At 45.6% G+C, this 13,140-nt stretch overlaps 1 non-coding gene across 1 annotated transcript; it reads left to right on the forward strand.

The window, feature by feature from the left end:
* Positions 1-9,904: 9,904 nt before the first annotated feature.
* On the forward strand, positions 9,905-9,977 carry TRNAT-GGU (transfer RNA threonine (anticodon GGU)). The gene has a single exon. It is a non-coding gene; the product is annotated as a tRNA-Thr (tRNA).
* Positions 9,978-13,140: the final 3,163 nt, after the last annotated feature.

Consider the following 13,140-nt stretch of genomic DNA (forward strand, 5'->3'; position numbering starts at 1 on the left):
ACAGTTTTGTGTGATTTTTCAGTCGCATATTCAATTCCTTACTCGCATATGCAAAGGCAGTTGCAAAAAAAAAAGATTTCCATGATACAAATTCGTCGACCTTACATTGTATATGCCTGTACTCACCTATGGGGCTGAAACTTGGAGGCTAACCAAGAGAATTCTACTTAAGTTGAGGACAACCCAGAGGGCTATGGAACGAAAAACGGTAGGGGTAACATTAAGAGATAGGACGCGTGCAGAGTGGGTCAGAGAAATAACTCAAGTTACTGACATTGTAGTGGAAATTAAGGAGAAGAAATGGACATGGGCAGGACATGTAGTGCGAAGAGAGGATAACCGATGGTCGCTGAGGGTAACAAACTGGATTCCAAGGGAAGGAAAGCGTAGCAGAGGGCGGCAGAAAGTTAGGTGGGCTGATGAGGTTAAGAAGTTCGCAGGGGTCAAGTGGATGCAGTTAGCACAGAACCGGGTTAAGTGGAGAAATATGGGAGAGGCCTTCGCCCTGCAGTGGGTATAGTCAGGCTGATGATGATGATGATGACATTGTATATGTCAGGATGCAATCGCATCACGTGTACTTACGCCGCACGTTGCGGGTTGCTACACTTGATGCCAGGTTACATACCAACCCTTTATCCGGCCTGCTATAGAACGCGGTGTGTCGTTTCGAATCCCCATATGCATGTAAGCGCTAATAATTTGAGGTGGTTCGTTTTATATTTTAATATGACCGATATTTTTCGCCTGCTCATTAGGCTGATCCTCATCCTCACTTTACCTTTGCTCGCGTCCCCGTACCAAAGGTTTAAGGTTCTGCCGCACGTTAATTTAATAGCCATTTTTCTTAAGCGGCCTTTGAAATGATTCAGTTGGAACGATCAAGAAAAATGGTCCGGATTGTGCGATTCGGACCATTTGAAGACAAGTTAGAAAAGCCGGTATGTTGCAAAAAAAGCTTTAGTATAAGAATTGTTTCGAATGCATGCCAATAAGAAACAAGCTGCTTATGTTATTTTAGTTTCTGAGACATGAAAACATGCATCAGCGAAAATCATTTTCATCTTTGGCTGACGCTTGAACAGTGCAAATGCCGACCATCGTTCTCGCATCAGTCATGTGGAGAGGAGGAAATGTCTGCGCCTTGTATAAGTGGAGTTGAAATAATACCGATAAAGCTTGTCTTCCAGGCCAAACGCGTCTCTGTAGTGCGTCGTCCATCAGCATCGGTACTGGCCACAGTGTGAAATTGCATGATGAGTGCGACCAAAGTCTGGCATTACTGATGAATATCGCTGATCAATAACTAGTGAATGACGTTAACCATTTTTTCGACCCAACGATATTTCGTCAAACTATCGATAACTGTGGCATAATGTACGTACACGTGCTCCAGTGATGCGTGTGATGTCAACCTGCTGAGTCTACGACATCGGCAGCAGAGAGTACGGAACGAAAATGATGCCGAATGTCCTAAAATTAGGCCTCTAACTGCGTTTTCTAGCGCACTTAATGCAGCCAGCGGTGCCTGTGCGCCAACGTCACCCGCTCTGTTTACTCCCGAAGCACCGTTTCTCGCCGTGCTTACAGAGCGTTTCACTTCAGGGTCGCGCCATTGTTAAATGACGGCGAAAACCTCCCCACCCACAAGGCCGCTTTGTGAAAGGAACCAAGCTCATTGGGGTTTCCCTTTGCCGCCCCCGAGGCTGCTCTTTGTGTAGTGTGCCCAACGCAGCGACACTGTGTGTCTCGTCATGGAGGCGATCGTGTTTTCTGGGCAGCTGCATGTCTTCCCGTTTGCAAAGGTGGGCTATATCTGGGCTTGTTTTCGCTAACGGCCTCGGCACGGTAGTGCTTCACCGGAAGTGCGTCCTATCGCTCTACGGACCCCGTGACTGGTCATGGACGCATTGAATGCGGCGCAAGGCGGTTGTGTCGAAGAGTCATGGCGCAATATATATACCCGGAAGGTTTGTTCTTTAGGTGTATAACGCTGTTTATCTTCATGTGAAAGGCACGCGTGGTATAAAGGAGTAGTCAGTTGTCTTGCGCCTTAGGCTCGTCTTCGACGCACTTTAAAAGAATGGCAGAATCCGTAGCCTCCCTGGCACCCTTCGGTTTACGAATTGCAACTTCGATTAGGAATAGCGTACCTGCGTTACGGAGTTGGATACGAATGAAATTGTGGTAGAACCAAGACGGACCATTCGTACTAATCATCCCTACTACTGCGAATAATCGTATGAAACCAGCAATAATGTGTGAAACACCAGCGGCGGCGCAGTGGTACAGTGATATTTGTGCAGTTAAAGCTATAGCTGCGAAAATATGAAACACTAATCTCCATGCACTGAGGTGATGCGATTCGAATTCAGCGAACTCTATTAGCGCAGAGTATATAAGCCTACAAAACGATATTTTTGTATATTTATGATGAAAGGGAATAAAGCAGAGCCACGCCTCAAGACATGAGACCGGCGACAGCGTGCATGAGCCACAACCTCTGAGACCGGGTATCAAGGTGAGGTTGACAAGTTTTGTTAAGCCTTGTCGCTTGATGCGGTCATGGATGACGGGGTGACGGATGAATGGGCCACGTCATTGCAGCGCTGCCTCAGAACTGGAACACGTAGCTGCACTGGGCCCTTGATCTCGTTTTTGCTAACCGCTGCAGTATGGCACGCAGTCTTTGTGTGGGCCTTGGTTCTCGAAAAGTCGTTGAAAAAAAAACCGCCCTGGTCCTTATTATCGAACCTCGATCATTTTAATTATTCGAAACCTTTTCACAAAGTTCATAGCATACTCGATACAGTTCGAATAATTTCCAAAATACATTATTTAATTAGTTAGAATAATCAAATTCGATTCCCTACTGAAAATATTTTATATAATCTCACGTACTTAACCAGCCCACATAGCACATATCCATCAGGAGGGGAGGCGGCTTTTGGTTAAGGTGATGTTGTGAATGCGAAGGGAAATTATATCGCCGTTTACAAAGAAAAGAGGCTCGACGTTTGAATACATAATGTTGAAACGTAAGAAAATTTTGAAGAATAATAAAGGAGGAAGACATAAACAATTTAAAACACGCAATATAAAAATTAACTGCGGATTCAGCACTGCGCAACGTTTTCTTTTCCCCGAAATGCACTGCAACCACGCTCTGGGCAGGCTATGAACAGAAACCCGCTTTCAAGGCCCATCTCTGCCGCCAATTAAATCGAAAGGCGAATGGCGCGTGCGTGATGCGATTGGGCAGTGAAAAAAAAAAAAAAATAGAACAGAAAACAGAATAACCCAGTTTTTCATTATTTGTGTTTTATAGTTTGAATTCAGCTGAAGGCTCTCACGTTATCTTCACTGGGTCTTAGTTCATAGCTTGTCCACCTTCGATTCATGTGACCTTTTAATTTGGTTTCGGCTATTGAGTTCGTACGACCCACCTGCCCTCAAGAATGTAATTCAAGGCGCGGCGAGCTACGGGTGACTTGTCGCTACCTACCCAGGTTTGCGTTGTTTAGTCTGCCCAAACGTTTTTGATAGCGAGTTGTTTCCTTTTTTACTGAGCACAGCGGTCTGAAACTTTCCGAGGCGCAGTAGTCCTGAATTGGTACAAATGCCTATCCAAACGAGGAAACGTACGGACCCAGAGGAGAGCAAAAATTCTACATGACACTCTATTATATTCCACGTGACACTGGTGTTATCACAGGACGTTCCACGTCCACCGTTATGAAGAGGGCGGCCCCGGTGAACACTCCCAAGATTCGGTTACAGGCAATATCAATACCCACGAAAGTATAGAAACTATAGAGCAATCGCTGTACCTTTGCTGGTAACAACACTGGACGCGGTAATTGGAGGTTTAAGATCGGATCCCATTAGAGTCTGTTGGTTTCTTCTACTTTCTATATAGTTATCTCTCGCACAAAAAGGATTACAGTTCTAAATCAGGTCAACAACAGGAAAGGTTTTTAAAGAACCTGTGCTTTCCTTGCCGACGCATGCTGTTGGCTTCTTTCATTCGCTTACCGAAGCTTAGTGATACTTGCTTGGGGGGGGGGGGGGGGGGGGGAAGGGGGTATATGCTTTTGTAAAAGGACATAGTGTCAAAACAGCCAACACATGTTAAGAGAGACTGGACACGCGCTTTTCCTGTCTGTCTAACAGCGTGCTCTCCGTTTCGGAGTTATTTTGAGCTTACGCCCAAGTTCGCAGCAATGCCCGGCATCAGCAAAGGAATCCGGAAAATTTCAACTCTGTATAAGCGATTCGTAATTACGTGGCACATAAATATTATTCTGTGGGCCTGTGTGCTTGATTTGTGCCCACCGAAAAAAACACTAGACTTTTAAAGAGCGCAACTGACCTAACAGACGTACTGGACATATCGCAGGGGTTACCCGAGTCGGATGAGGACAACTTGCTTAGAGCTCGTTTTTTTTTTCGTTATATCTTTTTTTTTTTGCCATGTGTATGCTTAGAGTATAGTGTACTTCGTTTGATGTAGAGTATATAAAATTCTACGCCGCCATCTGGACGCGTTGTTTTTACGAGTCTTTATAGACTGGCATGCTGTATATTAGTTTGCTCAGGCGCAGAAACATGGAACAAATGTGGCCCTACTTGCAATGTTTTGCATCTAAAACAGCAGTCAGGTTAAAAACTGATGGATATCTCTAGCACAAACATTGCGGCAAGGACTACAAGAAGTGTTTTCTTCTGTAAAGACCGACTGTGAAAGCTCAAATATAGCCACAGTTATCATGCTAAAACGTCACACCGTCTTCGTTTAGCCAGCCAGATGGGTGTACCGGAAGACGTTGAGCCTGGAAATTCTTCTTGTAGCTGACAACAATATAATGGCTGTTTCGCATTTTGCATGATCTTGCACCTGAAAAGCAAATGTCCCTCTTGCACGCTGCGTACATCGTGGTGTGCATCAAAGCAACAGTCCGCAACAGCGGTGCAGTGATACCTAGCGTATGCATAAAGAAACAACAACTCTAGGAAGCAGCAATGGTCTGCATTCATTGGCGTCATGCTTGGAAACTTCATTGTATTGTACTGCGAAATACTGGACTTGCATCTGTAGGTACTGGGTGAAGGAAAGCTACTGACAAAGCCTTCAGATCATGTTTGCAACCATGGTTCTAATATTTCAAGCAAAGAGAAGATATCAGAGGTCTTAGTGGTATACCAAGTATGGTGGGCCTGCCAAATGAGAAATTTTGGAGCTTTTAGGGAGTGCGTTGACTGAAAACTGTAGTCGAATTGAGGCATATTTATTTTCGTTCTGACTTATTAGTACGCCTCATCTAATGTTAACGGGGCCGTGAACATTGCCAAGTTAGTTGATTTCATGCTTACCTGCCAATTTGGCCCACCCCAATATCTCCTTTAAAATTATTTCAGCAATGTGAGAAAACGTGATTTTTTTCTATTTCTGCCTTGCATTATACCTTCTATACCACACTGCCCTTCGAATTTATATCTTCCCACAGCTACATATGAACGTCGAGGGATGCTGGATGCCTCTAAATTACTTTCGACCACGTGTTCGAAACACCGCTGCCACAGCCGAGACAAGATCGGATCGCTCGCCTTCGTAGTCAGGATCCTTAACCACTCAGTCGCCACGGATGGTATAATTGGGAGTTCTAACCCTGTGTTTCATCGCATGTTATGATATGGCGGTATTCAATAAGTACATTTTCTATCGCAATCTTTATTTCCGGCACGTGTATTTCTGTGATACAGTTTTGGGATATCCACAATATATCATTAATTATGCTGCGGGCACTCCAATAGCTTTGCGCCACATCGTTTGTGAGCATCATCATTTGCCGCGATATTTTATTATGCAGATAGCATTTCTACTTTCAAACTTTCAAGTCCACTTCTCGATACATTGACTAGCGTACTAAGGCTCTCCGTCAAGCCTCCTTAATTTTGCTTTGACATCATTGGGGTGTAATGCCTCCAGATAAGACAATAAAGGGCTATATCTTATTTACAAAGTGCAAATATTACTGATTGCGTAAAAAGAGGGAAAATGACCTGCTTATGGCTCTGACTGTATTTCACTGGCGCCTTGAACCTCTTCGAGCTTATATCCTTTCTGCACTTTAAAAATATGCTCTTCTTTAAACCTCTCATGCTCACACCACAGTTAGTTCACCCTGGCAAATTCCATGCCAATGTAAGGCTCTTATTACGGCTTTAGGTTCACGAATGAATGAATTTGAACACTGCTTCAATAGAAGTTAACTGCAGAGAATCATTGGACAGGTGCTTGTTTATCGTGTCATTTTGTGAGCTAAAAACTTTACATCTATGGCGAATTTAGCTGCAAGCTACCTTCACTAGACAAAAAAATTTCTTGGCTCTCGTGCCTTCTGGCAAAATACAGCAAGCATACGACGCCAAGCTTGCCATGCAGCCCTCCCTCTCGAAACGTCGTCAACGTCGTTACTGCTGCTTGCGTCGTAAGCTGCAGCTATCGGAATAACCAGCACTTATACATAGCATTCATTGATTACGAAAAAGAATTTGACTCAGTATAACCTCGTTGGTGATGCAGGCATTGCGAAATCAGGGGGTAGACGAGCCGTACGTGAAAGTGCTGGAAGATATATATATATATATATATATATATATATATATATATATATATATATATATATATATATATATATATATATATATATATATATTGTCACGTAGCCGTTCAGGCCCGTAACCAGAAGGTTGGTTTTAATAGGGGGTTGACCTAGTCAGCACAGAAGAGCAGGTCCAGAGAGCACTGAGTGACAGCAGCAGACTTCAGCTTCTTCTCGAACGCCACGGGGCCACTTCTTCGAGTCCGCGCACGAGACTCTCGATGAGAAGCCGCCCAGCGGCAGCGGAGTCCTCAGGGCAGGGCTCCACTGATTGAATTGTGCCACTCACTCGAACTGGTCGATCCAGTCGTCGACATCTTCCACAGTAGCTCCATGGAAACTGGGGGGCGTACGAGGCTGCTGAAGCAGCAACTGATGCTGACTTGCCTGTGCCATTACAGAAGTCTCGAACTGCTGGTCAGCTGGCGTCGGTTCAGGTATAGGAGCGAATTCCGGCGCCAGACCTCGGAGGCGACGGCTGCAGCGATGAGCGGGTGTCGACACGAGCGGAAGCCGGTTGGGACTCGATGAGCGGCTGCGAGAGGCCCGAGACATGTAATTCAAGGCCTGACCTCCACCAGTGTCACGTAGCCGTTCAGGCCCGTAACCAGAAGGTTGGTTTTAATACGGGGTTGACCTAGTAAGCACGGAAGAGGAGGTTGTTGTTGTTGTTGTCCAAATAACTTATGGCACATAGCCACAGAGGGGGATCCAGAGAGAACTGAGTGACAGCAGCAGACTTCAGCTTCTTCTCGAACGCCACGGGGCCACTTCTTCGAGTCCGCGCACGAGACTCTCGATGAGAAGCCGCCTAGTGGCTGCTGTTGCCTACGCTACAATATATATATATATATATATATATATATATATATATATATATATATATATATATATATATATATATATATATATATATATATATATATATATATATACACAGGCTTGAGGGCTTGGAGCTCCTCCCGGATGATGGCTGGAATCAGTGCCCTGCAGATCCAGGTCAGCAGAGGTCGGGCCAGTAGCAATGCCGGGCTGCAATCGGGAGGACTGCAGCTGGTCGATGCGCTGGCAGGTCGCAATAATGGCGTCAACAGTAGAAGGATTCTGGGCAATCAGGGTAATTCCTTTCAAGATGTGGTGCACGCGTTCAGGTTCCGGCATGGTGGGACTAATACACCGGCAAAAGTGCAGGTATGGCCTCTATGTAAGACGCGTACGACTCATCGCGACCTCGGAGGCGAGAGGCGAGCTTGTTCTTCACGACCTCAGTCCGAACTGCTGGGTCCGCGAAATATTGGCGGAACTGCTGCTTGAATGTGGTCCAGTTAGTGGTGTGGGGTTCGCGGTTAAAAAACCAGGTTCTGGCGACCTCAATGAGGTAAAAAAGAAACATTCAGAAATTTTAGAGCATCGTCCCACCGGTTGTAGTTACTGCAGCGTTCATAGGTGTCCAGCCAGTCATCGACGTCTTCATCGCGACGACCAGCGAACAGCGGCGGGTCACGTTGTCGTGTGGGCACAGTCGGAGGGGGTGGTGCAGCCGAGGTAGAGGGTCCTGAAGATTCGTGGTTACTCTCGGTAGACATAACGATGGTGGCAGGCGGTAAACAGCGACCGGAACGTAGCTCCAGCGAGAGGCAGGGCACAAAACGGCAAGGGGATCAAGTCTCACGTCCACCACATGTGGAAGAAGGCCAGGTCGAGACGGCAAGGTCGAGACGGCAAGGCAAGGGATGCCGTGTCTGGCGTTTATTCTGATGGACAAAACCCAAGTGCGTGCCGGAGCCGGCGCCGCGGGACGACGATGATGGTATGTACAAGAGGAAGAAGATTATGGTATATACAAATGAAAGAAGATCCGTGGAGGGCTCACAATATATATATATATATATATATATATATAGGGGAAATGAGGGTGCTCGTTATAATACATGAAGGAAAGAAACCAACAGTCGGCGAGGCCAAGGAAAGCGTTGGGGATGGTACTTTATATCTTTTTTTTAATGTTTACTTGGATAATCACAGAGATTAGTAATGTAATCTGTTTAGGGGAAAGATAATTAAACACAAAGTAGAAGAAAAAACATCGTGCCGATGGTGGGAACCGAACCCACGACCTCCGAATAACGCGTCCGGTGCTCTTCCAACTGAGCTACATCGGCCGCTGTCCCCCCTGCTACTTTCTTGGGTATTTATGATGTCTGTATACGAACCTTGAGAGTGTTCACCAGCGCCACCCTCAGCAAAGGCGGCGGACGTGGAACGTCCTTTGTTACCGCCAGCGTCACGTAGAACGTGATCAAGAGCGAGGGCGAAAGCTGTGCTAGAACCCTCTTACGCTACCTATAGCTTCAAGACTGCCAGAACCGAGACCCCCGTAAGCTACAAGCAGATCAATTAAGGTGAAATGAGGGTGCTCGTTATAATACATGAAGGAAAGAAGCTAACAGTCGGCGAGGCCAAGGAAAGCGTTGGGGATGGTACTTTATATCTTTTTTTTAATGTTTACTTGGATAATCACAGAGATTAGTAATGTAATCTGTTTAGGGGAAAGATAATTAAACACAAAGTAGAAGAAAAAACATCGTGCCGATGGTGGGAACCGAACCCACGACCTCCGAATAACGCGTCCGGTGCTCTTCCAACTGAGCTACATCGGCCGCTGTCCCCCCTGCTACTTTCTTGGGTATTTATGATGTCTGTATACGAACCTTGAGAGTGTTCACCAGCGCCACCCTCAGCAAAGGCGGCGGACGTGGAACGTCCTTTGTTACCGCCAGCGTCACGTAGAACGTGATCAAGAGCGAGGGCGAAAGCTGTGCTAGAACCCTCTTACGCTACCTATAGCTTCAAGACTGCCAGAACCGAGACCCCCGTAAGCTACAAGCAGATCAATTAAGGTGAAATGAGGGTGCTCGTTATAATACATGAAGGAAAGAAGCTAACAGTCGGCGAGGCCAAGGAAAGCGTTGGGGATGGTACTTTATATCTTTTTTTAAATGTTTACTTGGATAATCACAGAGATTAGTAATGTAATCTGTTTAGGGGAAAGATAAACACAAAGTAGAAGAAAAAACAACGTGCCGATGGTGGGAACCGAACCCACAACCTCCGAATAACGCGTCCGGTGCTCTTCCAACTGAGCTACATCTGCCGCTGTCCCCCCTGCTACTTTCTTGGGTATTTATGTTGTCTGTATACGAACATAAATACCCAAGAAAGTAGCAGGGGGGACAGCGGCCGATGTAGCTCAGTTGGAAGAGCACCGGACGGGTTATTCGGAGGTCGTGGGTTCCGTTCCCACCATCGGCACGTTGTTTTTTCTTCTACTTTGTGTTTAATTATCTTTCCCCTAAACAGATTACATTACTAATCTCTGTGATTATCCAAGTAAACATTAAAAAAAGATATAAAGTACCATCCCCAACGCTTTCCTTGGCCTCGCCGACTGTTGGCTTCTTTCCTTCATGTATTATAACGAGCACCCTCATTTCCCCTTAATTGATCTGCTTGTAGCTTACGGGGGTCTCGGTTCTGGCAGTCTTGAAGCCATAGGTAGCGTAAGAGGGTTCTAGCACAGCTTTCTCCCTCGCTCTTGATCACGTTCTACGTGACGCTGGCGGTAACAAAGGACATTCCACGTCCGCCGCCTTGGCTGAGGGTGGCGCTGGTGAACACTCTCAAGGTTCGTATACAGACAACATAAATACCCAAGAAAGTAGCAGGGGGGACAGCGGCCGATGTAGCTCAGTTGGACGAGCACCGGACGCGTTATTCGGAGGTCGTGGGTTCGGTTCCAACCATCGGCACGTTGTTTTTTCTTCTACTTTGTGTTTAATTATCTTCCCCCTAAACAGATCACATTACTAATCTCTGTGATTATCCAAGTAAACATTAAAAAAAAGATATAAAGTACCATCCCCAACGCTTTCCTTGGCCTCACCGACTGTTGGCTTCTTTCCTTCATGTATTACAACGAGCACCCTCATTTCCCCTTAATTGATCTGCTTGTAGCTTACGGGGGTCTCGGTTCTGGCAGTCTTGAAGCCATAGGTAGCGTAAGAGGGTTCTAGCACAGCTTTCGCCCTCGCTCCTGATCACGTTCTACGTGACGCTGGCGGTAACAAAGGACGATCCACGTCCGCCACCTTGGCTGAGGGTGGCGCTGGTGAACACTCTCAAGGTTCGTATACAGACAACATAAATACCCAAGAAAGTAGCAGGGGGGACAGCGGCCGATGTAGCTCAGTTTTAAGAGCACCGGACGCGTTATTCGGAGGTCGTGGGTTCGGTTCCCACCATCGGCACGTTGTTTTTTCTTCTACTTTGTGCTTAATTATCTTTCCCCTAAACAGATTACATTACTAATCTCTGTGATTATCCAAGTAAACATTAAAAAAAAAGATATAAAGTACCATCCCCAACGCTTTCCTTGGCCTCGCCGACTGTTGGCTTCTTTCCTTCATATATATATGTATATATATATATATATATACGTATACACATAATGGCTACACAGTAACCATAGTTCTGCATAAAGAAAGTAACAAAATTCCCATAGAGCAAGGAGACACGATCATCATCATCATTAGCAGCAGAAGCAGCAGCCTGACTATACCCACTGCAGGGCGAAAGCCTCCCCCATATTTCTCCACTTAACCCGGTTCTGTGCTAGCTGCATCCACTTGACCCCTGCGAACTTCTTAACCACATCCGCCCACCTAACTTTCTGCAGCCCCCTGCTACGCTTTCCTTCCCTTGGAATCCAGTTTGTTACCCTAAGCGACCATCGGCTATCCTCTCTTCGCACTACATGTCCTGCCCATGTCCATTTCTTCTTAAGTTCCGCTAGAATGTCGGTAACTTGAGTTATTTCCCTGACCCACTCTGCACGCTTCCTATCTCTTAATGTTACCCCTACCATTTTTCGTTCCAGAGCCCTCTGGGTTGTCCTCAACTTAAGTAGAACTCTTTTGGTTAGCCTCCACGTTTCAGCCCCATAGGTGAGTACAGGTAAGATGCAACTGTTGTATACTTTCTTCTTGACCGATACCGGTAATCTGCTAGTCATAATCTGCGAGTGCTTGCAAAATGCACTCCATCCCAATCTTATTCTTCTTGTTATTTCCTTTTCATGGTCCGGATCTGCGGTTACTACCTGTCCTAAGTAGACATATTCGCCTACTACTTCCAGTACTTCGCTACCTAATGTAAACTGCTGCTGCTTCCCGAGGCTTTTGAACATTAACTTAGTCTTCTGCATATTGATTTTCAAACCCACCTTTCTACTTTTCCTGTCTAGGTCATCAATTATTATTTGCAGCTCATCCTCACAGTTGTTTAGCAAGGCAATGTCATCAGCAAATCGCAGATTACTGAGGTATTTTCCAATTACCCTTATCCCTAACTGCTCCCATTCCAAGTCTCTGAATACTTCCTCTAAGCAAGCTGTGAATAGTACTGGGGAGATTGTGTCTCCTTGCCTAACACCTTTCTTTATGGGAATTTTGTTACTTTCATTATGCAGAACTATGGTTGCTGTGCAAACACAATATATATATCTTCCAGCACTTTCACGTACGGCTCGTCTACCCCCTGATTTCGCAATGCCTGCATCACCGCCGAGGTTTCAACTGAGTCAAATGCTTTTTCGTAATCAATGAATGCTATGTATAAGGGCTGGTTATATTCCGAGCATTTTTCTATCACCTGATTGATGGTATGGATATGATCGATCGTAGAGTATCGTTTCCGAAAACCTGCTTGATCCTTTGCTTGATTGCAGTCTAAGGTTATCCTGATTCTGTTAGGGATCACCTTAGTAAATACCTTATAGGTAACGGACAGTAAGCTGATTGGTCTGCAATTTTTGGGGTCCTTAGAGTCCCTTTTCTTATGAATGAGGATAATGTTTGCATTCTTCCATAGTTCCGGTACCGTCGATGACACCAGACACTGCTATACAGGGTGGCCAGTTTTTCTAGCACGATATCCCCCCGTCCTTCAGCAAATCTGTAGTTATCTGATCCTCTCCAGCTGATTTCCCCCTTTTCGTAGTTTCTAAAGCTTTCTTCACCTCGTTCTTCGTCACTGGTGGAACGTCTGACTATTTTTCCTCACCGCCAATCTCATTATGGTCCTGACTACTTTGGCTACTGTAGAGATCTGTATAGAACTCCTCGGCTACTTTGACTATCTTGTCCATATTCGTGATGGCGTTGCCCGCCTTGTCCCTTAACGCATACATCTGGTTTTTGCCTATGCCGAATTTCTTCTTTACCGCTTTAAGGCTTCCGCCGTTCTTTATAGCATGCTCAATTTTCTTCATGTTATACTTCCTTATATCGGCCACCTTTTGCTTATTGATTAGCTTTGATATATCTGCCAATTCGATCTGGTCTGTTGGGTTTGAAGCTTTCATACTCTGGCGTTTCTTAATCAAATCCTTCGTCTCCTTAGACGGCTTATCGGTATC

The sequence above is a fragment of the Amblyomma maculatum genome, chromosome 7 (assembly GCF_055883805.1).
Source record: "Amblyomma maculatum isolate TAMU_Amacu chromosome 7, ASM5588380v1, whole genome shotgun sequence".
Lineage (NCBI taxonomy): Eukaryota > Metazoa > Arthropoda > Arachnida > Ixodida > Ixodidae > Amblyomma > Amblyomma maculatum.